Source organism: Triturus cristatus, chromosome 1_1 (assembly GCF_964204655.1).
Source record: "Triturus cristatus chromosome 1_1, aTriCri1.1, whole genome shotgun sequence".
NCBI lineage: Eukaryota > Metazoa > Chordata > Amphibia > Caudata > Salamandridae > Triturus > Triturus cristatus.
Window position 1 is genome coordinate 1009557969 of NC_140579.1, and position 27691 is coordinate 1009585659.

Genomic DNA, 27691 nt, shown 5'->3' on the forward strand with positions numbered 1-27691 from the left:
CCCCTGCACCCGGCGCCCCGCGGCCCCCTGTGCCCAACTCCGGGGTACCTCGCAATCCTCCAACTACCCAACTTACCTCTCGAAGTGGTGGTGGCACCTGAAGAATCTTCGTCCCCGAGCTTGCAGTCTTTTTCTAAACCGGAGCTTTCCCATTAAAACCAATTGAGGACCCGAAGGCTCAAAAGCACCTTTCACCCAGCTGCCCGAGTGGCCATGGCAGTGTAACCTCTACACCTATCTACTTCCCCACTTGCCCTGAGCAAGTGACCAGGAGCCCAGCTCCCACAGCCGCGTGGACTGCTAGTCAGCAGCCACCAACCAAGGCCCCCCTGCCTCCCATAGGATAACATTGGGCCTAACTCTCGCTGCACCCGGCTGCCCCTGTGCCGCTGAGGGTGTAACAACTGTACCTACCTGACCCTGAGAGACCCCTGAGTCTATGTCCAGAACCTTATCTCTGCCAGTCGAGTACTCACCTTAAAGCCGATAACTCAATTTTCTCCATAGGGTAACATTGACTGTTTTTTCCTGAAATTTCTTCCGTGTGGACTTTTCAAAACTTAAAATATTCACCAAAAATCAGCCGAGTAACGAATACGAAAATACTCACCTGCTATTAGGTGAGCTCCCAGTGCTGGATCTTGGTACCCAGCACTGACTCTGAAAAATATTCACAACCTTACTTACCAGTAACCCAATTTTCCTCCATAGGAAACCATTGACTGTTTTTCTGTGAAATTTCTTCTTTGTCGATTTCTGCAAACTTTAAATATTCTTTAAAAATCGTATAAATTTTGAAAACGTAATTACTTACCTGTTTTGGATAAAGGTCCCAGTACTGAGTCTAGGCACCCAGTACTGGATTACAAAAGTAACGAGAACATACTATACCTGCAACTTGTATTTTCTTCCATAGGGAATCATTGACTGTTTCCTATGAAATATTTTCCAAGTGTCAACTTTAAAAATAGCAAAATATTGTCTAAAAATCATAACAATAACTAAGTCGACTTTTATCACTTGATTCTAAGTACTGACCCAGGACTGAATCTAGGATCCAGTCCTGGAATAACAAAAGTAATCCTAAAAGTAATCTGTTGCAAATAACTTGAAACTTCTATTGAACTCAATGCATGATTGTGTTTAAAATTGTGTTGCCTAATGCAACCACTTGTAACTTTCTACACAAGTCAATTGCATATTGCTAAAGTATTTATATAAAGCATCTCATTCTGAGAAAGTATATTTGAATACCTATTGTCGGTTCTAAAATAAAACAAGCATATATTTTTTATATATAAACAATTGACCTAGAGTTCAGTTTTTGAGTGTGTGAGACCATTTGCTGACTAAGTGTGCGCAACAAATGCTTTACACTGTCATCTGATACTGCCTTACTGCTCGACCAAGCTACCACTTTAGAGAGTAAGGTTATATCTAACTTTAGCCTCTGCCAAACCTCTGGGGACTGTGGCCTCTGTACACCCTGTACCTATTTGGGAACAGTATATACAGAGCCACTTTCACACATTGGTGGATCAGCGGTGCGATACAAACTTGCATTTGTTGGACTACTTGGTTAACCATCTGATCACATGACATAACTCTTAAAATTGCCTTTAGAATTCTAATTGCTCTTTTCCAAAATACTAAAAGTCTTGCTAGGGCCTTGCTTAAGTCCCATTAGAATTTTAGAAAAATAAAAGTCACTATAGTCAGGGTAGAGGATTAGAACTGTCAGGTTAGAGGGACTCAAACAAACCCAGCTATTAGTGAAAATAATAACATGGACCTGGTGGAGGAGCTCGACCTCACACCTTACTTACACTTGTCTTTCAAGGAATTGAGGTCCCTATGCAAACTTAAAAATATACGAATGGGCCTGCATCCAACCAAACTAGGGTTCCAGGATCTTTTGGCTGAGTATGCTAAGGACCACCCATCTGAACATGGTGATGGCCAGTCAGATGAGGAAAGTGAAGAAGGTGGATAATAACCCCCCCCCGCACTATTCCCTAGGGCGGAGAGGGCCCCCATACCCTCCAATCCAAGAATTAGCATCTGGGGACCTAGAGATCACACAGGTGACTCTGGTACCAGAGAGAGTTTAGTGGGGGACCCACCAGTGAAGGGGACAGCCTTGTAAGGCTGGCCAAAAGATTAGCGCTAGAGACCAGGCTCTTGGCTCTAGAAAAAGAAAGGAGAGAGATGGGTTTAGCACCCATCAATAGTGGCAGCAATAATAAAAACAAGGATAGGGAGGAAACTTCTGATCCTAAAATCCCCAAAGGTATTGTCCCTAAATTTGAGGAATGTGATGACATCACCAAATGGTTCACAGCATTTGAGAGGGCTTGTGAAATAAGAAGAGTAAAGAAACCTCCCTGGGGGCACTCCTGTGGGAACTGTTCTCTGGTAACTGCAGAGACAGGCGTCTGACCCTCTCTGGGCCAGAAGCAGGATCCTATGACCTCATGAGGAAGACTCTGATTGAGGGATTTGGATTCACTACTGAGGAGTATAGAATTAGATTCAGGGGGGCTCACAAAACCCAGACCCAGTCCTGGATTGATTTTGTAGACTTCTCACTAAAGACACGGGATGGTTGGTTAGCTGGACATGGTGTGCAGGATTTTACTGGATTGTACAATTTATTCATGAAGAAACATATATTAAGTAACTGCACAAATGAAAAGTTGCATCAGCATTTGGTAGACCTAGGTCTAATTTCTCCCCAAGAATTGGGAAAGAAGGCAGACCAATGGGTCAAGACTAGGGTGAGAAGGACAGCCACTGGGGGTGACCAGAAGAAAGTGGTCACAAAGCCTCACCAGGGGAAAGGTGGTGAGAATTCCCAAGATAAAAAGTCTGAGTCTTCCAAAGGGCCCCAAAAACCTGTTCCAGGGGATGGGACCCTAACTACTCCCAATGTGCCTCAACCCTATAGGGGAAAGGACATTGATCCCATAAAAGCCTGGTGTAATAACTGTAAGAGGTCAGGACACCTAACTGTAGATAAGTCTTGCCCCCCCCAACAAAGCCCCTAAGGCACCCAGTACAGCTACTCCTGGGGCAGCAAGCATACAGATGGGATCAGAAGTGTACCCTGAGCAAATCTGGGAACACACTGAAGCAAGTCTAGTCTCACTGGGAGAAGTGGAGTTTGCCACTGTAGCTGTGTGGCCACCCAACTTAAAGAAATATTTGCAGTACCCCTGGGTGAATGGAACTAGGGTAGGAGCTCTGAGGGATACAGGTGCCAGTGTCACTATGGCGAGAGACACACTGGTTTCCCCTGAGCAATATTTGATTGGGAAGTCTTACCCAGTAACCAATGCTGACAGTGTCACCACTAGTCATCCCGTGGCCATGGTGACATTAGGCTGGGGGGGGGGTGTTACTGGCCTGAAACAGGTAGTGGTATCTCCAAAGTTGCCAGCTGCCTGTCTGCTTGGAAATGATCTGGAATCCTCAGCCTGGGCTGAGGTTGAGCTAAAGGCCCATGCAGCCATGCTGGGCATCCCTGAATTGGTGTGTGTGCAAACCAGAGCACAGAGCAAGAGGAAGGGTGAACAACTAGGTCTGGAGCCTGAAATAATGGCCCAGCTAACCAAGAGAAAAGGTAGGAAGACTGGGAAACCAGCTTCTGTACAGCAAAACATTCAGGACCCCTCTCCACAGGGAGAGGATTTGGACACCCCTGTGGGAACTGAGCCCATGGAGCTTGACCCTTACCAGGTTGAACTCTTGGGCCCAGGGGGACCCTCTAGGGAAGAGCTGTGCCAGGGTCAGCGAGACTGTCCCACTCTTGAAAGTCTGATGCAGCAAGCTGTTTTAGAAGCAAAGGGAGATGTCAGTGGTACCCACAGAGCTTATTTGGAACAGGGATTACTGTATACTGAGGCACGAAACCCCACTCCTGGAGCCACCAGGAGGGTGGTAGTGCCACAGAAGTACAGGGAGTTCCTCCTAACTTTGGCTCATGACATCCCCCTAGCTGGACATCTGGAGCAATCCTCAACTTGGGAAAGGCTAGTGAGTCACTTTTACTGGCCCCAGATGCACCAAAAGGTGAAGGAGTTTGTCAGCTCCTGTGTTACCTGTCAAGCCAGTGGCAAGACAGGGATCCACCCAAAGGCCCCCCTCATCCCACTACCAGTGGTGGGGGTACCCTTTGAAAGGGTAGGAGTGGACATTGTGGGTCCACTTGAACCTCCCACAGCCTCAGGGAACACATTTATTCTAGTAGTAGTGTGTCATGCTACTAGGTACCCTGAATCAATTTCACTTAGGACTACTACAGCTCCTGCAGTAGCCAAGGCCCTCCTGGGTGTCTTCACCAGGGTAGGGTTTCCTAAGGAGGTGGTTTCAGACAGAGGTTCCAACTTCATGTCTGCTTACCTGACACACATGTGGAAGGAGTGTGGAGTGCAGTACAAGTTTACTACACTCTACCATCCACAAACCAATGGCCTTGTTGAGAGATTCAACAAGACATTGAAAGGTATGATCATGGGTCTCCGTGAAAAACTCAAAAGGAGATGGGCTGTCCTGTTACCATGCCTGCTTTTCACTTACAGGGAGGTACCACAGAAGGGAGTAGGTTTCTCACCCTTTGAACTTCTGTTTGGTCATCCTGTGAGGGGGCCACTTTGTCTTGTAAAAGAGGGCTGGGAGAGGCCTCTTCAAGAGCCCAAACAAGACATAGTGGACTATGTGCTTGGCCTAAGGTCCAGAATGGCTGAGCACATGGAAAAAGCATCCAAGAACCTTGAGGCCAGCCAGGAGCTCCTGGGCAACAGGTGTGGGTTTTGGAGCCAGTGGCACCAAGGGACCTCCAAGATAAATGGAGTGGCCCTTACCCTATCCTAGGAAGAAAGAGTGAGGTCACCTATCTAGTTGACCTGGGCACTAGCAGGACACCCAAAAGGGTTATCCATGTGAACCGCCTTAAGCTCTACAATGAGAGGGCTGACATCACCATGCTGATGGTGACTGATGAGGAACAGGAAGCACAGAGTGAACCTCTCCCTGACCTCCTCTCCTACAGCCCACAAGATTGGTCAGTAGATGGTGTGGTCTTTTCAGACACCCTCTCTACCCAACAGCAGACTGGCTGCAAGCAAGTCTTGCAACAGTATGCTAGCCTCTTTTCCCTGACCCCTGGTCTGACAAACTGGTGTACCCATGATGTGGACACTGGTGACAGTGCATCTGTCAAGAACAAAATCTATCGCCAGTCAGACCAAGTGAAGGAAAGCATCAAAGCTGAGGTCATCAAGATGCTGGAGTTACGGGTCATTGAACCCTCTGAGAGCCCCTGGACTAGCCCAGTGGTTCTGGTCCCCAAACCTCATCAACAAGGTGAAAAGAGAGAGGTGAGGTTCTGTGTGAACTATAGAGGGCTCAACTCTGTCACCAAGACAGATTCTCACCCTATTCCAAGAGCAGATGAGCTGATAGATAAATTAGGGGCAGCCCAATTCCTCAGTACCTTTGACTTAACTGCAGGGTACTGGCAGATTGGCATGGCCCCAGGAGCAAAAGAAAAAACAGCATTCTCCACACCTGATGGGCATTATCAGTTTACTGTGATGCCCTTTGGGTTAAAGAATGCCCCTGCCACCTTCCAGAGGTTGGTGAACCATGTCCTGGCTGGGCTGGAGTCCTTTAGTGCAGCTTATCTTGATGATATTGCTGTCTTTAGGTCCACCTGGCAGGATCACCTGATCCACCTTAGGAAGGTTTTAGAGGCTCTGCAAACTGCAGGTCTCACTATCAAGGCATCCGAATGCCAGATAGGGCAGGGCACTGTGGTGTACTTGGGCCACCTGGTAGGTGGAGGCCAAGTACAACCCTTACAACCCAAGATCCAGGCCATCCTGGACTGGGTAGCTCCAACAACCCAGACCCAAGTCAGGGCATTCCTTGGCTTGACTGGGTACTACAGGATGTTTGTGAAGGGATATGTGTCCATTGTGACCCCCCTCACAGAACTCACCTTCAAGAAGATGCCCAAGAAGGTTAACTGGACAGTTAGTTGCCAAAAGGCTTTTGACACCCTGAAAGAAGCAATGTGCTCAGCACCAATTCTAAAAGCTCCAGATTATGCCAAGCAGTTCATTGTGCAGACTGATGCCTCTGAGCTAGGGATAGGAGCGGTCCTATCCCAGACCAATGATGAAGGCCAGGACAAACCTGTTGCTTTTAAAAACCGGAGGCAACTCCCCAGAGAGCAGCGTTGGAGTGCCATTGAGAGGGAGGCCTTTGCTGTGGTTTGGTCCCTGAAGAAGTTGAGGCCATACTTGTTTGGTACTCACTTCCTGGTTCAAACTGGCCACAGACCTCTCAGATGGCTAATGCAGATGAAAGGGGAAAATCCAAAACTACTAAGGTGGTCCATCTCCCTACAGGGAATGGACTTTGAAGTGGAACACAGACCAGGGACTGCCCATGCCAATGCAGATGGACTTTCCAGGTTCTTCCACTTAGACAATGAAGACTCCATAGGGCAAGGTAAGTCTCATCACCTTTCGTTTGGGGCGGGGGGTTGTGTGAGAAAGTGCCATCTTTCTTGCATGGTATGCCCCCACTTTTTGCTGAACTGCTGAATGTACTTTGACTGAGTGTGCCCTGGACTCCTGCCAATCAGTTGCCCAGGGCCTATGTTCCTTCCCTAAAAACCTAAAACCCAAATTGGCAAACCCTGGCCACATGTCAGCCCCTGGTAAATGGTACCCTAGGTACCCAGGGCCTTGTGACCAGAGAATGCCTCTAAGGGCTGCAGCACTCATTGTGCCACCCTTAGAGGCCCTGTACCCTAACACACACACACACTGCCCTTGCAGGCTGAGTGTCTGGGTCCAAGACAAAACAAAGAGTCGACATGGCACACATCCCTGTGTGCCATGCCCACCACCTACACTGCCCTGGCATACATCAGCCACCCCTCTAGCTGGGTGCCCTATGCGAGTGGTGTGGGCACAGGAGCAGGAGCCCTGTGCCCCTACAGTAACCAGGTCCATTCCTGGGCACTGTAAGTGCAGTGCTGCCATTTAAGAGTACATGGTGCTGAGAGCTCGTCAAACACGAACTCCACAGCACCATAATGGCAACACTGAAGACTGAGAAGTTTGGTATCAAACTTCTCAGCACATTAAACCCACACTGATGCCAGTGTGGGATTTAATGTACCAAGCACCCCAGAGGGCATCTTAGAGATGCCCCCTGAAACCTAACCTACAATCCACGTCTGGTCTGAGAGGCTGACTAGGCTGCCACACAGCTGACATGTTGCTGGACCCATGGGTAGGAGAGCCCCTGCTCTCCTGGGCCTGCAACAATGCACATCCTGGGCGAGGTGCTAGATCTCCTCCCCCAGGATGGACAGGGGGAAGCTTCAATGGCATGCCGCCTCTGTGAGCTTCCCCAGGCCACTGCAAACCCCCAATCTGGCGGGAAGCTTGGCCGGAAACACCAAATAAGGACACGGAATGTGCCAGCCTGCCAACCCCACCCCTCAGGTGGGGGAGGCGAGGTGAAGCACATCTCTGGGCTCTCGCCATCTTGAAGTGTTGTAAATTGGCAGCGATTGGGTTAGCATTAGTGGAATCCATCTTGTATTTAGAGGCTATCTTGTCCATTTTGTGGAATCCATTTTGTATTTCTGGCAGCCATTTTGTTTGCCATGTGCTGCCACGTACTCACCATGTGCTTTGTCCTCCTTCAGTGTTGACTGCTCTTGTAATCTGCCTAGAAACGAACTATATTTAGCATCTTCCACCTTTGCACATGCCCAGTGAGTTTTCAGCTGTCCTTGCAGCTGTTAGTAGTATGTAACTGTCAGGATGTGTTTACTAGCATTGGCAAACTGTTAACTCCTCCTACCTGTCGACTGTGCATTTCTATATGACCTTATATGTACAGAAAACCTTCTTCTGTACTTGTACCGCCTTCTTTTAAGCCCCTGTGTGGGTATAAAAGGACCATGCTCCGTCTGTTCGGTGTGCTCCTTCATTCAATACCAAAATGGTGCTGTGTGAATGTAGTTCCACCTCATGAGGTTTATTAAACTTTGTATTTTCTATTCCAGTTTCTCTACCAACTTCTTCCTATAGGTCTGAGGACTCTGTGCAGAGAAGGGCGAACCCCTTGCACTGGTAGGCCTAGCTGAGGTCCACTTCTACAAATTGGCGCCCGACAAGTGGGGCTCATCGGCGACTCGGATGCCCAAAGGATTGGTCGCGACGAATGATTGGAATTTCGCTCTGGACGCGATCGCTGCCCGATGAGACCCGACTCTTGGCAACCACGGCGTTTTTCCTTTCTTTCTGATCTGACCATCCAGGTGGTGCCGGTCCTCGACTGAGATCTCTTCTGTTGATTCGCCGTGCAGTGACCATTTGGTCGATTTTAGAACTTGGCAGTTGGAACCTGGACACGAAGTGATTGGTAAGTGTCATTCTGCGGCGCTTGCTGTTGGTTTTTATGCCTGGGATTGGTGAGGTAGTTTAGAAACACTTACTGCGGCTTTTGTATTTTGGAATTTGTTGGCCAATTTGGATTTCTATGTGATTCATATATAAATTGCAATTTATATAGGCAGGTAATGAGGAGAATTTTCTCTATCTGAATTGATTTGAACGGCACATCATACTAAAGGTACCTTAAGTGCCACTTTGAATATAATACTGCATATTCTGCACTATTTTTGGCATGCCTGTTTTTAGCACACTTCGTAGGATGTGTTGCTTTTGTAGTGGTACCAATTTGAGACTCGATGAAGCACAACCAGCCCCCCCGGAGGGGACGCCTAATAGGGATATGTATATTAAGTATGGTCTTTCTTCTATAATGTACAGCACATTCTGGAATAAATACACTCGTAAGGATCCTGAGTTGCGTTGGCCTATGCATGGGTCATTTGATTTACGAAAGATTGAGTATGTGGAACAATGTATGTTTAAGCGAAAGACTAGGCAAGATATGTTTGACTGTGTACGAATGTGGGAGAAAGAAGTACGTGAACAAATGAAGCGTGAGCAAGCCTTGATTGAAAAAGAACAGCGAAAGAACATTTATGCGAAAGCTGAAAAACAAAGAAATAAAAGAGTTAAAAAAGAGAGAAGATAGGGAGCTCAATTTACAGGTAACTGGTCAATACGCTGTTCGGCGACCCCTTTATCCTATACTTAATAAACCACAAGATGATTTCTTATTATTAGATCGGCCTCCACCTCCGTATATTGTTCCTTCTGCCCCTCATGAGTCAGATGAGGACTCCAGTTCGGAGGAACACAAGGCACGAGAAACTCGTTCTATGTTGACCGCTGAGCGTGCGTCCCAGCTTTGTAGCACTGCCCCCGCCTCTGAACTTCTAGATAGTATGAAAGGGTGGCCAGAAAGGGAGCAGCTGTATTTTACTGAGGTGTTTGCCGAAGAGGTCCTTGAGCTGTTTAGTAAATATTCTGAGTAGTTAGAGCCCGAAGATGTAGCAGATAATTGTAAGCAAATGCGTGATGGTCTTTTTGTTTTCTCCCAGGTGACTGATACAATCAGGCATTTGGTTAAACTGCGTGTTGATGCAGTCCGTTTACGAGAGGAGAAAAAGGCTGCAAACATAGCTGCACAGACATCTCAGACCGGCATGGCACAAGCTTCTATCTTCGGAACAGATAAGACTATGATAGTTCATTCGAAACCAATGCGGGAGGACGCGCCTTTGTATGTTCCTCCTAAAAGAATAGGTACAAGTGATGATAAGGCTTCTCTCGATGCAAAGGGTTATTTTATTTATAATTGGGTTTACACTCCTTGGAATAGGACGGATGTCATGGCACTTAAAACTGCATTGCCTGATCCGCGGAAAAATCCAGCCGCTTTTTATGAGGAAGTTGAGGGTGCTATTAGCTCTTGTACTATGACTTTGCCTGATATTGATTTATTTTTCGGATTGATATTACCACCTGATATGTGGGGAACTGTTCGTAAAATTGATGATCGTGCAGCTTTTGGGGCGTTATGGAAAGACTTAGAACAAATGGATGTAGAAAAGGAACCCGCACAGAAGCCATGTCAGTTTAGATCTTCCCGCAGCTATATTAGTTAAGTTAAAAACGAATATTCCCCCTAAAAAGATAGATTGGATTGTTTTAGCGTCTTGTAAGCAAAAGGCAGATCAATCGGTCTCTGATTTCTTTACACGCTTTGAAGAAGCATTCCACGATTTTAGTGGCCAGTCATTGACAGATGACACAGGCAGACATCTGTTTGTCGATAAATATGTCGCAAACCTGTTGCCAGGAATAGCTAGTCGCCTAAAAGTCAGTGAGAGTTCATGGACTACCTCTTCTCCGGTTTCTCTCTTGACTATGGCTCAGTATTATGAACGCCAGGAATTAGAAGCAAAGGGTAATGAGGATAAAAAGACTGAAGAATTAAAAACGAAGGTTATGTTGGCTCAGGCTTATGGTCCGCCTTTTAGAGGTAGTGATAGAGGTGGACGTGGATCTTATGGTTCGTCTTTCCCTTCTTATACTCGTTCGAATTTGTCTGTTGACCAGTGCGCGTACTGTAAGAAATTTGGGCAATGGGCTTCCGATTGTCCAGCACTGCGTGCTCAGCAGTGTCCATGTGGTCGGGGACAAATGAGAAATCGTTCAGGATATTCAGGGCCTAGAGGAAGCACAGGTGATCGTGCTAGGTTTGATGCGAATATACGTGGGCAGGATGGGTTTAACACTTTTGATAGAAGGAACCAATATCAAATGTCCGACTATGTGCCGTCTGATTTTCAAGATTCTGCTTATGCATAGGATTGCCTAGGATGGGGTAAGGAATCAGTTGAAGTTCCAGTAGATCAGAGGGGTCCCTATGTTACAGCACATGTTTTGGGTTCTACTGATCAGTTTGTGGTTGATACAGGAGCTACTCGTAGCGCCTTGTCTAAACAATTGGTTCCAAGGGCTCCCCTGTCTGGCTTAACCATTACATCGATAGGTTTCGATTGAACCCCTTCCCTTAGCCCACTGTCACAACCACTTGCATTCCTTGTGGATAAATTTACTGCTCCATGTCCATTTTTGCTTTTCCCGAATACACCAGACAATATTGTGGGTCTTGATATGCTCAAGTATTTCAGGGCCACGATCCAATGTTCTCCAGATGGTGTACGTGTTATCTTGAATGACAACCATCCTGTGACGGAGAGAGCTTGTCTTGTTAAAGAGGATATTGCATTAGCTTCACTCCCTAGTACTTTGTGGGCTACTTAAGACACTGATGTAGGGAAAATGGTTATTCCACCAGTACATATTAGTGTCAAGGACGGCGCTGTGCTGCCACATTTGCCTCAATACAAAATTTCACAGGAAGGTGAAGAAGCACTCATACGTATTGTCCGTGATCTCATTGAAGTGGGGGTTGTTGAGGAAGTTCCTTACAATGTTTGTAACAGTTCGATTCTTCCTATTCTGAAAAAAGATACTGACACTAGGATTTACCGATTCATTATTGATTTGCGAGAAGTTAACAAGATTGTAGTACCACAATACCCCGTGGTTTCTGACATAACGACACTTCTTACTTTGGTTCCTCCCACAGCAACTACATTCTCTGTGATAGACTTGAAGAATGCTTTCTTTTCGATCCCTATTCATCCTGATAGCCGATATTTGTTCGGTTTCACTTTGAATAATCGATCGTATAGATTTTGCAGAGTTCCTCAAGGCTATACTGAGAGTCCTAGTATTTACAGTCAAGCATTAAAAAGACAACTTGATTCTTTTGTTTTGCCTGAAGGTGTGGCTCTCATACAATATGTCGATGACATCTTGTTGGAAGCCTATACCCCTGAACAGTGTGAAAAATGTACTTTGTCCTTGCATTCTTTTCTTGCTTCCCATCATCACAAAGTGTCACAAAAGAAATTGCAATATTGTAGACCGAAGGTAACCTACTTAGGTCACCTTCTGTCTAAGGAGGGAGGTGCACTCACACCAGATCGCATTCAAGCTATTTTAGACACACCAGTACCCCGTACTCAGAAAGATGTCCGTGCATTCATTGGTCTTACTTCTTTTTGTAGGCAATGGATATTAGGGTTTTCACACATTGTCAAACCCTTGCTAGCACTTTTGACTAAAGATACTCCAATGCCTCTCCCATGGACAGATGAATGTGAGACTGCTTTCCGACAGTTACGACAAGCTCTTTGTTCAGCACCAGTGTTAGGTACTCCAGATTATACGAAGCCTTTTACACTCTATGTAAATGAGAAAGATGGATGCGCATTGTCAGTTTTAGTGCAGACACACGGTGACAAACAGCGTCCCTGTGCATATTTTTCAGCAGTACTTGATCCTGTTGCTCGTGGGTTGCCTGGATGCTTCCGTTCAGTTGCAGCAACAGCTGTGTCAATACGTCAGAGTGAAGGGATAGTTTTGTCACATAAGCTGTTGGTGCTAGTACCCCATGCGGTCGATGCCCTTTTAAATCAGACGAAGACGCAGCATTTAACTAGTGCTCGTATGACAGGATACGAATTGACATTGTTGGCCCCTCACATTACACTAAAGAGATGTGCGACACTAAACCCAGCCACTTTGTTGCCATACCCGGTGACTCAGTCTCAGTCACAGGAGTCTCATGATTGTATATTCCTTACTGAGGAACCGACAAAGGGTCGTGTCGATTTGCAAGACACGCCCCTTTCAAGTGTTGATGGAGAACTATGGGTTGATGGGTCCTGTTTGAAGTTACCAGATGGTACAACGTCAGCTGCATATGCAATTACAACACTTCAGACGGTAGTTGAGACAGCTCGTATTCCACAGAAGTCAGCTCAGGCAGCTGAGCTAATAGCTTTAACACGAGCGTGTGAACTTAGTACTGACTTATCTGTGAACATTTATACAGATAGCCGCTATGCTTTCGGAGTGGCTCATGATTTTGGGCTACTCTGGAAGGAGAGGGGCTTTCTTACATCCCACGGGATGCAAATAATGTATGGAGAATTAGTACATAATCTCTTGACTGCTTTAACATACCCGAAGAGAATAGCAATTGGTAAATGTAGCGCACATAAGAAAGTAATTGATAAGATAGGACAAGGCAATGCTTTTGCAGACCAAACAGCCCGTGAAACTGCCATGCAGCGAAGCACCATGTCTATGTACGTAGTGAAGTCACAGGCTGAACGCTGGCATGATACCAGACAGGAAGTGCTAGATATGCAGAGATCTGCTTCTGCAGAAGAAATTGAGCAATGGTCTAAGGAGGGAACATTGGACGATGAGGGCTGTTGGAGGAATAAAGAGATGAGCAAGTGGAGATTGCCTACAGCCTATTTACAACTTATGATTCATATGGCACATGGGCCGGCACATGTTGGAGCCTCCTCGATAACGAAATTGCTCACGCAAGTTTGGGAGCATCCAGAAATCGCTGGCACAGCTAAAAAGATGGTGCAGTCTTGTCTGATTTGTCTTCAGCATAATACTGGTAAAGGGACACGAACCCCTACAGGAGGGTTTGCTACGCCAACCGCACCTTTTGAAGTTTTGCAAATGGATTACATCCAGCTTGAGCGCTGTAACAACTTAAAGTATGTTTTGGTAGTGGTATGTGCCTTCAGTAAATGGATAGAGGCATACCCTACGAAGGACAATACAGCTCTCACTACAGCAAAGGTACTTTTGAAGGAATTCTTCCCTAGATTTGGTGTTTGTAAACTTTTATGGAGTGATAACGGACCCCATTTTATTGGGCAAGTTGTCGAATATGTCCTGAAGGGACTAGGAATTAAGCAAAAATTTCACGCTGCTTTCTATCCACAATCAGCAGGGCTAGTGGAAAGGTATAACACCACACTTAAATTGAAACTGGCGAAAAGGCATTACCTTTGGCACTGTTGTCCATTAGATCAGTGCCACATTCGCGATCTGGTCTTACACCATATGAGGTGGTGTTTGGAAGGCCTGTGAACATTTGGGGAATTCCTAAACCACGTCCCAAACAAGATGTACCATGTGTGTTGATGAGTGACTACCTATCACAATTGACTGACAGTTTGATTTCTATTCATCAACAGGTTCGAGAAGCTCTTCCTGATAGGTCTGCATGTGAAGGCCATGTACTTTGACCTGGAGACCAGGTGATGATCCGATCATTCCAGAGGTCGAGCAGCTTGGAACCGAGGTGGCGCGGCCCAGAGCAGGTGCTCCTTTAAACGAGAACTGCGGTCCGAGTGACGAACAGGAGGAACTGGGTGCACTCCACCCACTGCAAGAAAGTGCCGTCTACCTTGGTGGATCCTGCTGCCTTGATCGACCATCGGGACATCCTGGATACAGAGAGAGGCCAAGCCATATCACTTGACGAACATGAAGAAGTCTTCCCGGACCACACGATTCCTGGAGTATCCCGATACCAACTGAGACCTCGGAAAGAACCTGCATCGTCGAAATAGACTGGTTGAGCAACTGCCCTGGGTTAGTGAAACGGAATTCCGATGTGGCAAGGGGGGGGATCAGTCCTGTATAGTGTAGCGACACCCGTCTTGACCCTCGGTGAAGAAACCAACGGCTGCCCAGGGATAAGAGCTCCAACGATTGTTTTCAATGACAAGCTGATCATGTCCACAATGAGATCAACTGTTGCTGAGTGAAATATCAGTTGTGCTATAGGGTTTGTTGTTGCTATGGTGGCTGTAGCAGTAATAACCTGGTTCGTTGAGAAAGTGGCTCCAGCTCGAGAGCTTTTGATCGCCACTACTCCAGTATCAGTTGAACACCACTACTTTACGCTTCCCTACCATGAGCGGAAGCATCGACAATCCTACTTAAATAATACCTTTATCCAAATGTTGCATCATACTCATAATGCCACAAATACTACCAACTGTTGGGTGTGTGGGATGATACCTGCACATCAAAAGAAAGGAGGAACACCTTTTATTCCTTTTCCCTTTTCTCATAATGGTTCTTGTCAAGCTTGGTATGCGCTTTTGTTTGCATCTGGAAGACGTACAGTAGGCGGGCTTCTTTTTCGCCTTAATAAAGTATGCTACCAAGATAAAGATGATTATCCTCAAGCCAAAGGGACCAAATGGGAATGGGAAGAGTATCAACCGGACAATATTTCAGCACCATATGTCTTCACAAATATGAGAACTTTTACCAGTAATGAACAATTTGTGATTTCTGTTACTAGAACTAAAGCAGATCTATGTGTAAGCAGTATTGGAAGAATTCCAGTGGGGAAAGGCGAATGTACTGTAATTCTGACTATTGAAGGTGTAAATAACAGTAGTTTTATAGCCTCACATAATACCTACTTTATCTGTGGTAGCCACGGATATTATCAACTACCTGCTGGGTGGTCAGGTGTGTGCTATGTGTCCTTTCTATTGCCCCCTGTGTTTCTGTCACCTGCATCATACCTCCGGGACCTTAAATTATTCGATGACATCTCTAGAAATAGATACAAAAGAACTAAGTGCTGACGAAGTAGACCAAACTGATACCACTCTGCAACAATATGTCGATTTTAATTTAGGTTTGTTCTTCTTTGTGGGTGCTGCATTAAACAGTAGGAAAATAAGATGATTGACTAGAGTTGTGGAAGCTGTTACCAATCAGACAGCTATGGCACTTGGGAACATTACAGAGGAACTGCAAATTGCAAGGATTGTAGCTCTCCAGAACCAAATGGTTCTAGATGTGGTTCTGGCTGATCGAGGTGGTGCATGTCGCATCATCGGTAGCAGCTGTTGCGTATTAATACCGGATCACTCACCTTCAGTATATGACGCAATATCAAAACTGCATAAGATTGCTGCAGAAATTCATCCAGAGACTGGTACTTGGACTTTTGCTGGATGGTTTTGGACTATTGTTTCTGCTTGGGGCTGGAAGCTACTGACTATCCTGTGTGTAATGATTACGATACTTTTTACATGCTGTGTATGTATCCAATGTGGTCCAATGCTTTGCTCCATTTGCATCTCTGCCTGTATACCTGTCAAAAGAAATGTTGCAGAAACAAAGGCCCAACAAATGTTGAATAAAGAGGTTGCCGAAATAATGCTAATAGATGTACGGGATGCATATTTAGATTACCCCAGAGGAACGAATGTCTTCAGCTAATGCTAAAAGGGTCGTCTGTTGTAAATTGGCAGTGATTGGGTTAGCATTAGCGGAATCCATTTTGTATTTAGACGCTATCTTGTCCATTTTGTGGAATCCATTTTGTATTTCTGGCAGCCATTTTGTTTGCCATGTGTTGCCACGTGCTCACCATGTGCTTTGTCCTCCCTCAGTGTTGACTGCTCTTGTAATCTGCCTAGAAACAAACTATATTTAGCATCTTCCACCTTTGCACATGCCCAGTGAGTTTTCAGCTGTCCTTGCAGCTGTTAGTAGTATGTAACTGTCAGGATGTGTTTACTAGCATTGGCAAACTGTTAACTCCTCCTACCTGTCGACTGTGCATTTCTATATGACCTTATATGTACAAAAACCTTCTTCTGTACTTGTACCGCCTTCTTTTAAGCCCCTGTGTGGGTGTAAAAGGACCATGCTCCTTCTGTTCGGTGTGCTACTTCATTGAATACCGAAGGGTGCTGTGTGAATGTAGTTCCACCTCATGAGGTTTATTAAACTTTGTATTTTCTATTCCAGTTTCTGTGCCAACTTCTTCGTATTGGTCTGAGGACTCTGTGCAGAGAAGGGCGAACCCCTTGCACTGGTAGGCCTAGCTGAGGTCCACTTCTACAGAAGATGGGAAGCCCTGCCCAATCAGGACTAGGCTACTGCCCCCCTCCCACAGGAGAGAAGCAGGATAGGGGGTGTACCCACCCCAGGACAGGGACCCATTGGTCCCTGCCCTTCAACAACCTGTAACGCCCCTAAATCTAGTATTTAGGGGCACCCTGAACCTTCCTTCCCCAGATTCCAGATTCCGAAATACAAAGAGGAGCAGGAAGAAAGAAGACCCGCCCTGCAGCTGCTAAGAAGAGGAAGACACCAACTGCTTTGGCCCCAGCCCTACCGGCATGTCAACCCTCGAACCTGCTCCTGCTTCAACCCGGCATCTCTTGTCGCCAGCAACCTCACAAACCCTGGAGGACCTGGCTACCTTTTGGCTCTAAGCACCTGGGACTTCCATGAGTAGAGGCTCTACTCAAAATATGCTTCTAATCCCTGGCATCAGCCCGGAACTGCGAACCCTTCACACTCTGCACCCTCCAAACCTGGCCTGTGCCGGAGTGAACAAAGACCACGAGGACGACCCCACGGCGACTGCGACCTCGAGTCCGGCACCCAAGGACTTCCCTCGATGCTCCTGATGACGCCTGCAGCCTCAGAACCAGGTGCCCCCCCAACCGCGATCAACAGAGGGTAAGATTTCCCAACCCCAAAAGGCACCCCTGCACCCGGCGCCCCGCGGCCCCTTGTGCCCAACTCCGGGGTACCTACCTATCCTCCAACTACCCAACTTACCTCTCGAAGTGGTGGTGGCACCTGAAGAATCTTCGTCCCCGAGCATGCAGTCTTTTTCTAAACCGGAGCTTTCCCATTGAAACCAATTGAGCGCTCGAAGGCTCAAAAGCACCCTGCATCCAGCCGCCCGAGTGGCCCTGGCAGTGTAACCTCTACACCTATCTACTTCCCCATTTGCCCTGAGCAAGTGACCAGGAGCCCAGCTCCCACAGCAGCGTGGCCTGCTAGTCAGCAGCCACCAACCAAGGCCCCCCTGCCTCCTATAGGATAACATTGGGCGCAACTCTCTCTGCACCCGGCTGCCCCTGTGCCGCTGAGGGTGTAACAACTGTACCTACCTTACCCTGGGAGACCCCTGAGTCTTTGTCCAGAATCTTAACTCTGTCAGTCGAGTACTTACCTTAAAGCCGATAACTCAATTTTCTCCATAGGGTAACATTGACTGTTTTTTCCTGAAATTTCTTCCGTGTGTGGACTTTTCAAAACTTAAAATATTCACCAAAAATCAGCCGAGTAACGAAAACGAAAATACTCACCTGCTATTAGGTGAGCTCCCAGTGCTGGATCTTGGTACCCAGCACTGACACTGAAAAATATTCACAACCGTACTTACCAGTAACCCAATTTTCTTCCATAGGAAACCATTGACTGTTTTTCTGTGACTGTGTGTCGATTTCTGCAAACTTTAAATATTCTTTAAAAATCGTATAAATTGTGAAAACGTAATTACTTACCTGTTTTGGATAAAGGTCCCAGTACTGAGTCTAGGCACCTAGTACTGGATTACAAAAGTAATGAGAACATACTATACCTGCAACTTGAATTTTATGGCACGACATGGAGGCCAATATTATGCAAATCTCCTTTATTGCCACAGCTCAGCAGCAACAATTGAAGAATACAGAACTTCAATGAACATTCTAAATAGCTATATAGTCCCATCGCGACCAGCCATCTTCCTTCTTTGTTGCTGCTGCTCAGAAAGATAAGTACTCCTCAACTCGTACTTTATATTTTTACTCTCTATATATGTTATCTCAACTGTTTAGATAATCTAATACTTTATTTTGATCTTCGGATTGTCTCTCTTTAAGTTTTTCTACCCTTTGAGGTTCATTGTACTATTAGGCTTTACAATGCGCTTTTCTAAATGTTAAAATTTGTTTTTTTCTTCAGAATTTACCTTTTCTCCACATCTTTTCCTCCTCCGATCCAACTCTGGACTGGATTCACTCGTGTTATTCACCTTTTAACTACTTTGCTAGTCATATTTCCCCACTCGCACTTACTGTTCGCAACAGCTCGCGCTAGCTGTTTTTATTCAATTTTAGGCTCGCGCCGATCGCGCTCGTAATGCTCAGCCATTAATGTACCCCTTTTCCCTTTTCACCAACTCAAACTATTTAACAACCCTCGTCAAAGCAGACCCACTCACGCCTTTGTGAAGGTTTTCTCCTCCGTACTCACGCAATCCTCCGATCGGGCTGCCTCAGACGCGAACGAGACGTGTGGAGGCAACCGGGTTAGAGGAAAGACCATTAGTAAACAACCACGCTCGCGTTGCGAGCGTGGGATCCATTTTAGCTTGTTGGGAACCCCTTCATATGAATAATGACTCGTCCATCTTACCGCCTTGGGAACAATTCAAGTTTAACCACGATCCAACTGTCTCTTTACCACTCGATCGCCAGAGCATTCGCCAGAGCACACGAGATTTAGGATTTTTCAATTACTTGTCGCTTTCTTCACACCCTTGGTAGGATCTAAAATAATTAAAAAAAAAAAAGATCATTCATTCATTCAATATTAATCTAATTTTTATTATATAATCATAATGTCTTCCCCCCAACCATCTATTGATGATAGACTGGAAGACCTCATCAATAAAGCGGTGGAAAAAGTAATTGGCTCAATTGATGATAAAATTAACGAAAGATTAGAGTCCTTCTCCCGCATTACGCCCCACCCTTCCACTTCTGGACAAAATGAAGGAGCAAATAAGGCTCCAAAAAAGAGGTCGCATGGGGATAAAGATAAACCTGCTTTTAAAAAAGCAAAAACCACCGCTCCTCTTCCACGCTTGCAAGGCGGTGACAAGACTGGTGCCTCTGGCACCCAATATGGGCATGATATAGGCCCTGAGCTTCCAATTATCATAGATAATGAAGACAAATCCGATACTGAAATCGATCTGTCCTGCTCTCTGGCTTCAACACTGATGCGGAAGAGACACCAAGGGGGACGGGAAGCTCTGGAGAGGCTTCAAAGACCTAACAACCCAACACGGGACTCTTGGACCCTTTTGGGGACCTAATGTTTGACCCCCTGTTAATAAAACATCCATTATCCCCTGAATGGACCACATCCCAACACATTGCGGAGTACCTCACCTTCTGGCTCAGGAAGGAGATCCCCCAAGAGGTGAGATCTAGGTTACGCTCCGAATGCCCGAGACCTTCCCTCCCAAATAAGATAGCCGCAACACCAGAACTGGATCCCAAAGTTGTGGCATTTATAGCTAAAACTGCGAGGGACCCGAGGAAAGGGATAGATAAAGGTTTAAAATCATGCCAAGATCGCCTTCTTGACACCATTGGCCCCCTTACCAAAATTTTTGAAATGGCCGAAGCTGCTTATCTAGAAGATTCCTTAGTTGATCCAAAGGAACTAAGGGAGTGGGTTCAACGGGCTATATGCCTCTTAGGAAACGCAAATACTGCTATTTCCACTGAAAGAAGGAAGGGAATTCTATTTAAAATAGATCCAAAACTAATTGAATTGGCCAAGAATGACCCAGGCCCTAGCTCCCAAGGCTTCCTCTTTGGTGAAGAGTTCATCAAAGACATGGCCAAATACGTCGGCGCATTCAATTCTGTTAGACCTGGCACCTTGGCATGAGTCTCCCTTCCTCTTTTTGTCGCTGTGCCTCATGTGATTTTATGGTGTTGGCCGCTCAGCGCGCTGTGCCACTGCCAACCAGTGTGGCGGTGCGAGTGCTCCCTTGTAAATTGTATATGTTGGTTGGATTCCATGATTGGTTCGTTTGATTTACTGTCCGACCCCAATAAAGTGCGCCAGGAGCGCCAGGGCATGTAGATGCAAACACCGCTGGTGGGCTTGCAGCACGGGTTGTGCCACCCACAGAAGCGGCCGGTAAAATATGTCTAAGGTCTGCCATCGCAGAACCTGCGTGCAGTCTGGTACTGACATGCTGACTGCAAGTGCCCACACTTGCCGGTCCCTGAAACCTTCCCTTAGCTGCATGTTAGTCACCCCTCTGGTAGGCCCACGGGCAGGGTGCGTTGTAAGCCTAAGGTAGGACAAGCCTGGATGCGTGGCATGTCCTAGTAGTGAATGACCGCCATCTTGTTGTTCACTACTGCAAGGCTACCCTGTTCTCATAGGCCAGTATGGGCGGCTTGGATTGTTACACCCTATGATCCTAACCGACCCAGGGAACATGGTAGAAGATCGAGTTTAGTATGCCTGAACTCGGAATAATAAGGTACATCTTTTTCCAAGGTTTATTTTAATATTCCGGGTTTGCAAATGCCGCTTTTAGAAAGCTGGCCTTTGCTTGCCTAAACATTTCAGCCCGCCTCTGCGTGATGTGTATCTGATGTCTGGCTGGTGTGAGTGACAGGGCTGGGGAACCCAGATGGGCAGGGCTAGGTAGCCTGGTGGTGAATAGGACGATCGACAGGTAGATGGGTGGGAGGAGTACTCCTAGGCTCTGAATAGGACAGTGCTCTGCCACCTCAATGCCGGCTCCGCCCCCTGTGGAGCGTCTGATGACTCTGCCCTGCACTCTGAAAGAAGAAGCCTGCATCGCGTAAACAAAGTGCTCAGAAACCGGACTGGACTAGGCAAGGGCCCCCCTGGCCTGGGAGAACAAAAGATTTGCTGTATAAATGGAGGAGCCCTGCTCCTAAGAAACTAGATCCGCTTTTGACCAAGAAGAATCTCTGCCTGAGGAGGAGGCACCGGGAAAGCTGTAGGAGGAAGACTGTCCCTATCCTGGGGGATTGGCCTGCAGTGGTGACCTTGCTGCCAAAGGGGAGAAGAGAAACTGTTGCTGAAGACTTTGCTTTATTCTTACTTTCAAGACTTGTGCTTTTCCAAAACGATCTCCAAGGGCTTGGAACTGAGCTTGCCCCCTGAACTGAGCCCCAGGACCATTGGGCTCTACCTGATCTTCACTCGCCTGCCGCTGGACTGTGGTGTCCTTTCCCTCACCGGAGCTGTGACCCTCGTGCCCCAGTCCCTCCTTGAGCCGTGACCAGGACTGCTTAGCCGCCCCCGCCTTGGGAAGAGCCTCGCTCGATCGGAGCCGCTCCCCCTACGCTGTGCTGGGCTGCCCCTGTCACCTCGCTCGTTGGAGGCTCGCTGTGCACCTTCACCCTCCCGCCGGAACCGGCGGTTGTGAGCATCTCCAAGCCTCGGACGGCCCGGACGTAATCTGCGTGCCCGGCTGCCCCGCTTTGTTCACCCGCCACCTGCAACACCCCGCTCTTGTCGTGAGCCTGAAGATCAGACCCCCATCGTGAAGTGTGGGAGCCTCGGACGCCGCCTCGCCCTTCTGTCGAAGAGCCGCTGAAATCCCGCACCCGCCTTTGCGTCAAGAAACAAGGTACTGTACTTACGAACTCGACCGCGAGCTCGCATCGGATCCAGGGTCCGCAACGTTCTGATTTCCCTGTCATCTGCCGTGTGCTTCCCGGGCGCCGCCTCAGCACGAAGTGCGCTGAGGCCTACAGTTACCTTGTGCCCGCCTAAAGAACTTTCCGTAACAAAGAGACTTTACCGTATTCCTGAGAATTGTGGCCCCATCAGTTCAACATTACTGGGCCTTGTATTTGAATCTGCTGAATCTACATAAAAGCTTATTTTTATATACTTCCTGATTGGTGTCCGTTTGTGGTGCATGCAAGGGGTTTACTGTATGTGTAATTGCATTTGCTTAACCGTGTACGCCTGAGACTTAGCCTAGACTGCTCGCGCCATGCACCTAGAGGGTGAGCAGGGGTTATTCTGGGGAGTCATCCTTCGCCCTGACAAGAAGTAAAGGGTCCCTGCTTGTTGTGGGTTCACACCTGCGTCAACCAGAGCCCCCTCATTTCTAACATTGGTGGCAGCGGTGGGATTTACGGATTTGCATTTGTGGTTTGCGTATAGTGAATCACTGATCACCACGTAGTGAGAGCAGACCAGTAACACAGCCACAAGACTAGCATTTGTTTTTGTTTTGCCAAGAATCTCCGTTGTTAGAACCATGCCTGGTTCACTTCCCGCCGGAAGGTCAGCTTCTATAATCTCTGGATTTGAGGACATAGATTGGGAAGAAGGCGCACTTGAGGGCTATACAAATGAAGAATTGAAAGGTTTTTGCTCCAAGTTCAGAATTGCCCAAACTGGATTGAAAAACAAGACCCAACTCGTGAAGGCGCTGAGGGCCTGGTATAAGTCAAAGGCACCAGAGAATCAGGTGGAAGTGGTTCCACCAGAAAGTGTCCATGAGTTTGGCAGAGGCCTGTCGCCAGAAGAGTTGGCAGACAGGGCAGCAACCCGGGCACACGAGGTGGAGATGGCAAAACTCCATGGGCAGATGGATATGGAAAAACAAAGATTAGCCATGGAAGAAAAGAAACTACAATTAGAGCATGACATGAAGCTGAGGGAGCTGGAGCTGAAAGCAAAACGTTTGGAGCTTAATCCCTCTGGTGGCAGCACACCGCCAGTACCGGCGGAACCAAGAGTTTATATTCCCAAGGATGTAGTGAAGGAGTTCTTCAAGAATGACGACATCGGGCAGTGGTTCAGAGCCTACGAGGTAGCCATGTCTTCCCACCGGGTCCCTGAGAGAGATTGGGGAGCGGGGTTGTGGGGACGGTTCCTGAGTGAAGGGCGGGACACACTGTTAGATTTACCTGCTGATGTTCATAATTCTTATGCCCATATGAAGGAAGCATTGATGACTAGGTATGGGTTGACCCCTGAGTTATATAGACAGAGGTTCAGGGGTTGCACTAAGATTCCCAATAGTACGTATGTGGAGTATGTGACTTTCTTTTGCAGAGCGCTGGATGGTTGGGTAAAGGGTAGTAAGGTAAATGATTATCAAGGGCTTCTTGATTTAATGGCATGGGAGCACTTGTCCAGTAATTGTTTTCCTGAGCTACGCCAGCACCTGATAGATAGTAGGCTGACTAACCCTAGGAAGCTTGCTGAGGAGGCGGACCGCTGGGTCAGTACCAGGGTCCACAAGGGTACCGTGGGAGATTCTGCCAAAGGTGGGCAGGGTCCCCAGCAGAAGAGTGGGGGGGACAGGGGTAAACAGAAGCAGTTCCAAAAAGGGCCCCAAAGTAGTCCCCAAGGGAAGGGTTCTCAGCCTCCCCCACCCCAGAAACCGACCGGGGCCCCGACAGGTCCTCCTGTTCAGAAGGGGCCCGTCAGATGTTACAGGTGTAACAATTTGGGGCATTTTGCCTCTGATGTAAAGTGTCCATTGTTTGGTAAACCAGCACCCACTGGTGCTCCACTCCGGCAGGTGACTAGTGTAGCCTTGGGGGAGGAGAGGGATGTCCAAGGTGGGTGGGGTCCCGCAGAGATGCCCCTGGTCTCGCTAGGAGACCGTGAAGTGGTCCCTCCAACCCAGCTGCCTGAGAACACTAAGAAGTACAGGCAGTGGGTGACCATAAATGGCCATAGAGTGGAAGCTCTTAGAGATACAGGAGCCAGTGTGACAGCTGTCAGGTGTCACCTGTTGTCTCAGGAGCAGGTGGTCCCCAATGCATTCTATCCCGTTGTTGCCGCTGACAACACAGAGAGGCACTGCAAGGTGGCTCAGGTTCCCTTTGAGTGGGGGGGGGTCTCTGGTACTCTTCAGGTAGCTGTGAGGCCCGCCATGCATGTAGACTGTTTGTTAGGGAACGATTTGGAGAGCTCACCTTGGGCTAAGGTGGAGCGGAGTGCTCACCTGGAGATGTTGGGTATGCCGGATTGGGCGTGTGTCACCACACGGTCCATGGCAGCCAGTAGAGGGACTCAAGAGGTCCTGGAGCCTGAGAGGGAGGCCCAGGAACCGGCCTCAGAGAGAAGGAGCAAGGGGCGCGGGAAGCCGGCCCTTGAAGTTCCCACGGTCCAGGAGGAAGCAGACCTTGAGGGGGATGCCCTGGAGCCTACAGGGGAGCAGATAGCTGAACTGGGAGACCTGCCGGAGCTGACCCATTGGCAGTAGGAAGGGGGTCCCACCAGGGAGGACTTTTGCAAGGCACAGAAGGAGTGCCCTTCTCTCGTGGGTATGCGGCAGCAGGCTGCAGACCAGGCCGCAGGTGATCAGTCAGGATCACATTTCGTTTACTGGGAGAACGACCTCCTATATACAGAGCCTAAGGTTGCTGAGCCTGGGTCAGCCCGTGCGCTGGTGGTACCCCAGGACTTCAGAGCCTTCCTACTGGGGCTGGCTCACGATGTGCCATTGGCAGGGCATTTGGGGCAGGACAAGACCTTTGAAAGGCTTGTCACCCACTTTTATTGGCCTCAAATGCGCAGGAGTTCAGATACTCACTGCAGGACATGCCAGACTTGCCAGGCAAGTGGAAAGAGTGGAAGGAAGCAGAGGCTCCACTCCAGCCATTCCCTGTGGTCGGTACCCCATTCCAGCGAGTGGGTATTGACATTGTAGGGCCACTGGACCCCAGGACAGCGATGGGCAATAGGTTCATCCTGGTCCTGGTGGACCATGCCACCCGGTACCCGGAAGCCATTCCTCTGAGGACAGTGACGGCCCCCTAGTGGGACGTGCACTGATGGGAATTTTCTCCCGAGTGGGATTCCCTCTAGAGGTGGTGTCTGACCGAGGTACCAATTTCATGTCCAAATACATGAAATCTCTTTGGCAAGAGTGTGGTGTAACCTACAAGTTCACCACTCCTTACCACCCCCAAGGAAACGGGTTGGTTGAGAGATTCAACCGAACCCTCAAAGGCATGATAATGGGCCTAGAAGGACCCATGAGGCGTAAGTGGGACGTCCTCTTACCATGCCTTCTCTTCGCTTACCGTGAGGTGCCACAGAAGTCTCTGGGGTTCAGTCCCTTTGAGCTTCTGTATGGTCACCCAGTCAGAGGACCTCTAAGTCTGGTCAAGGAAGGCTGGGAGCAATCTCCCAGGAAACCTCCCCAGAATGTATATAGTTACATGCTGGCCTTCAGGAATCAGACTAGGCGATTCAGGCAACTTGCTGAGGCAAATCTGGAAGCCAGCCAGGAGGAGATGAAGCGGTGGTACGACCAGAATGCCACTCTGGTAGAGCTTCAGCCTGGACAGAAGGTATGGGTCTTGGCCCCCGTGGCGCCATGTGCGCTCCAGGATAAGTGGACCGGTCCCTTTGAGGTGGTGGAGCGCAAGAGTCCTGTTACCTACGTGGTGGACCTGAAGTCTCCTAGGAACCCCTTAAGGGTCCTACATGTCAACCGCCTCAAGCCCCACTTGGAGAGGTCCCAAGTGGGCATGCTCTTGGCAACAGATGCTGGGATGGAAGAGGAGACAGAACCTCTTCCGGACCTCCTGTCAGCCAAGGAGCAAGATGGGTCAGTGGATGGTGTCATCCTCTCTTCCACCCTGACCCCTGAGCAACAGAATGATTGTCGCCAGTTGCTGGGACAATTTTCTGATCTGTTTTCCCTGGTCCCTGGTGTCACTGATTGGTGCGTCCATGATGTGGACACTGGGGATAGTCCACCTGTATGGCACAAGGCCTACAGGGTGACTGACAGGGTGAGGACATGCATCAAGGAGGAGGTCTCCAAGATGTTTGCACTCGGGGTAATTGAGTCTTCTAGCAGTCCTTGGGCCAGCCCCGTGGTATTGGTCCCAAAGGCTGCAGCGCCGGGAGCCACACCTGAACTCCGGTTCTGTGTGGACTACAGAGGACTCAATTCAGTCACTAGGACTGACACACACCCCATCCCCAGAGCTGATGAGCTCATAGATCGGCTAGGGGCTGCCCACTACCTCAGCACGTTTGATTTAACGTCTGGGTATTGGCAGATCGCCTTGACCGAGGGGGCCAAAGAGAGGTCAGCATTTTCCACCCCAGATGGGCACTACCAGTTCCGGGTTATGCCATTTGGGATGAAGAATGCCCCTGCCACCTTCCAGAGATTGGTCAACCAGGTGTTGGCTGGGCTGGATTCGTTCAGTGCAGCCTACCTGGATGACATCGCGGTGTTCAGCTCCACTTGGGAAGAACACCTGCGACACCTCTGGGAAGTGTTGATGGCGCTGCGCAAAGCAGGCCTCACGATCAAGGCGAGTAAGTGCCAGATCGGGCAGGGTTCCGTGGTGTACTTGGGACACCAAGTTGGGAGTGGCCAGGTGGCACCCCTTCAGCCCAAGATAGAAACCATCCTGAATTGGGAGGCGCCCAAAACCCAGACAGAGGTGAGAGCATTTCTAGGTCTCACTGGGTACTACAGGAGGTTTGTCAAGGGGTATGGCAACATAGTTGCCCCCTTGACAGCGCTGACTTCGAAGAAGCAGCCCAGGAAAGTGATTTGGACTGACACCTGTCAGAAAGCTTTTGAGGCCTTGAAAACTGCTATGTGCACGGCGCCCGTGCTCCTGGCTCCCAACTTCTCCAAAGAGTTTATCGTTCAGACAGACGCTTCAGAGCATGGTGTGGGGGCTGTTCTTTCGCAGATTAATGAGGAGGGCCTAGATCAACCCGTAGCCTTTCTTAGCAGGAGGTTACTTCTACGGGAACAGAGATGGAGTGCTATTGAGCGTGAGGCATTTGCTGTGGTCTGGGCGCTGAAGAAGCTAAGACCCTACCTGTTTGGGTCTCACTTCCGGGTTCAGACGGACCACAGGCCCCTCAGATGGTTGATGCATATGAGGGGTGAGAATCCAAAGCTGTTGAGGTGGTCCATTTCCCTACAGGGGATGGATTTCACGGTGGAACATCGCCCTGGTACAGATCACGCCAATGCTGACGGTCTGTCCAGATTTTTCCGCCTTAGTGATGAGGAACTCCCTGGGGTAGGGTAGTTCTCCCCACTTTTCAGCTGGAGGGGACACGTGTTAGACCTGGCACCTTGGCGTGAGTCTCCCTTCCTCTTTTTGTCGCTGTGCCTCATGTGATTTTATGGTGTTGGCCGCTCAGCGCGCTGTGCCACTGCCAACCAGTGT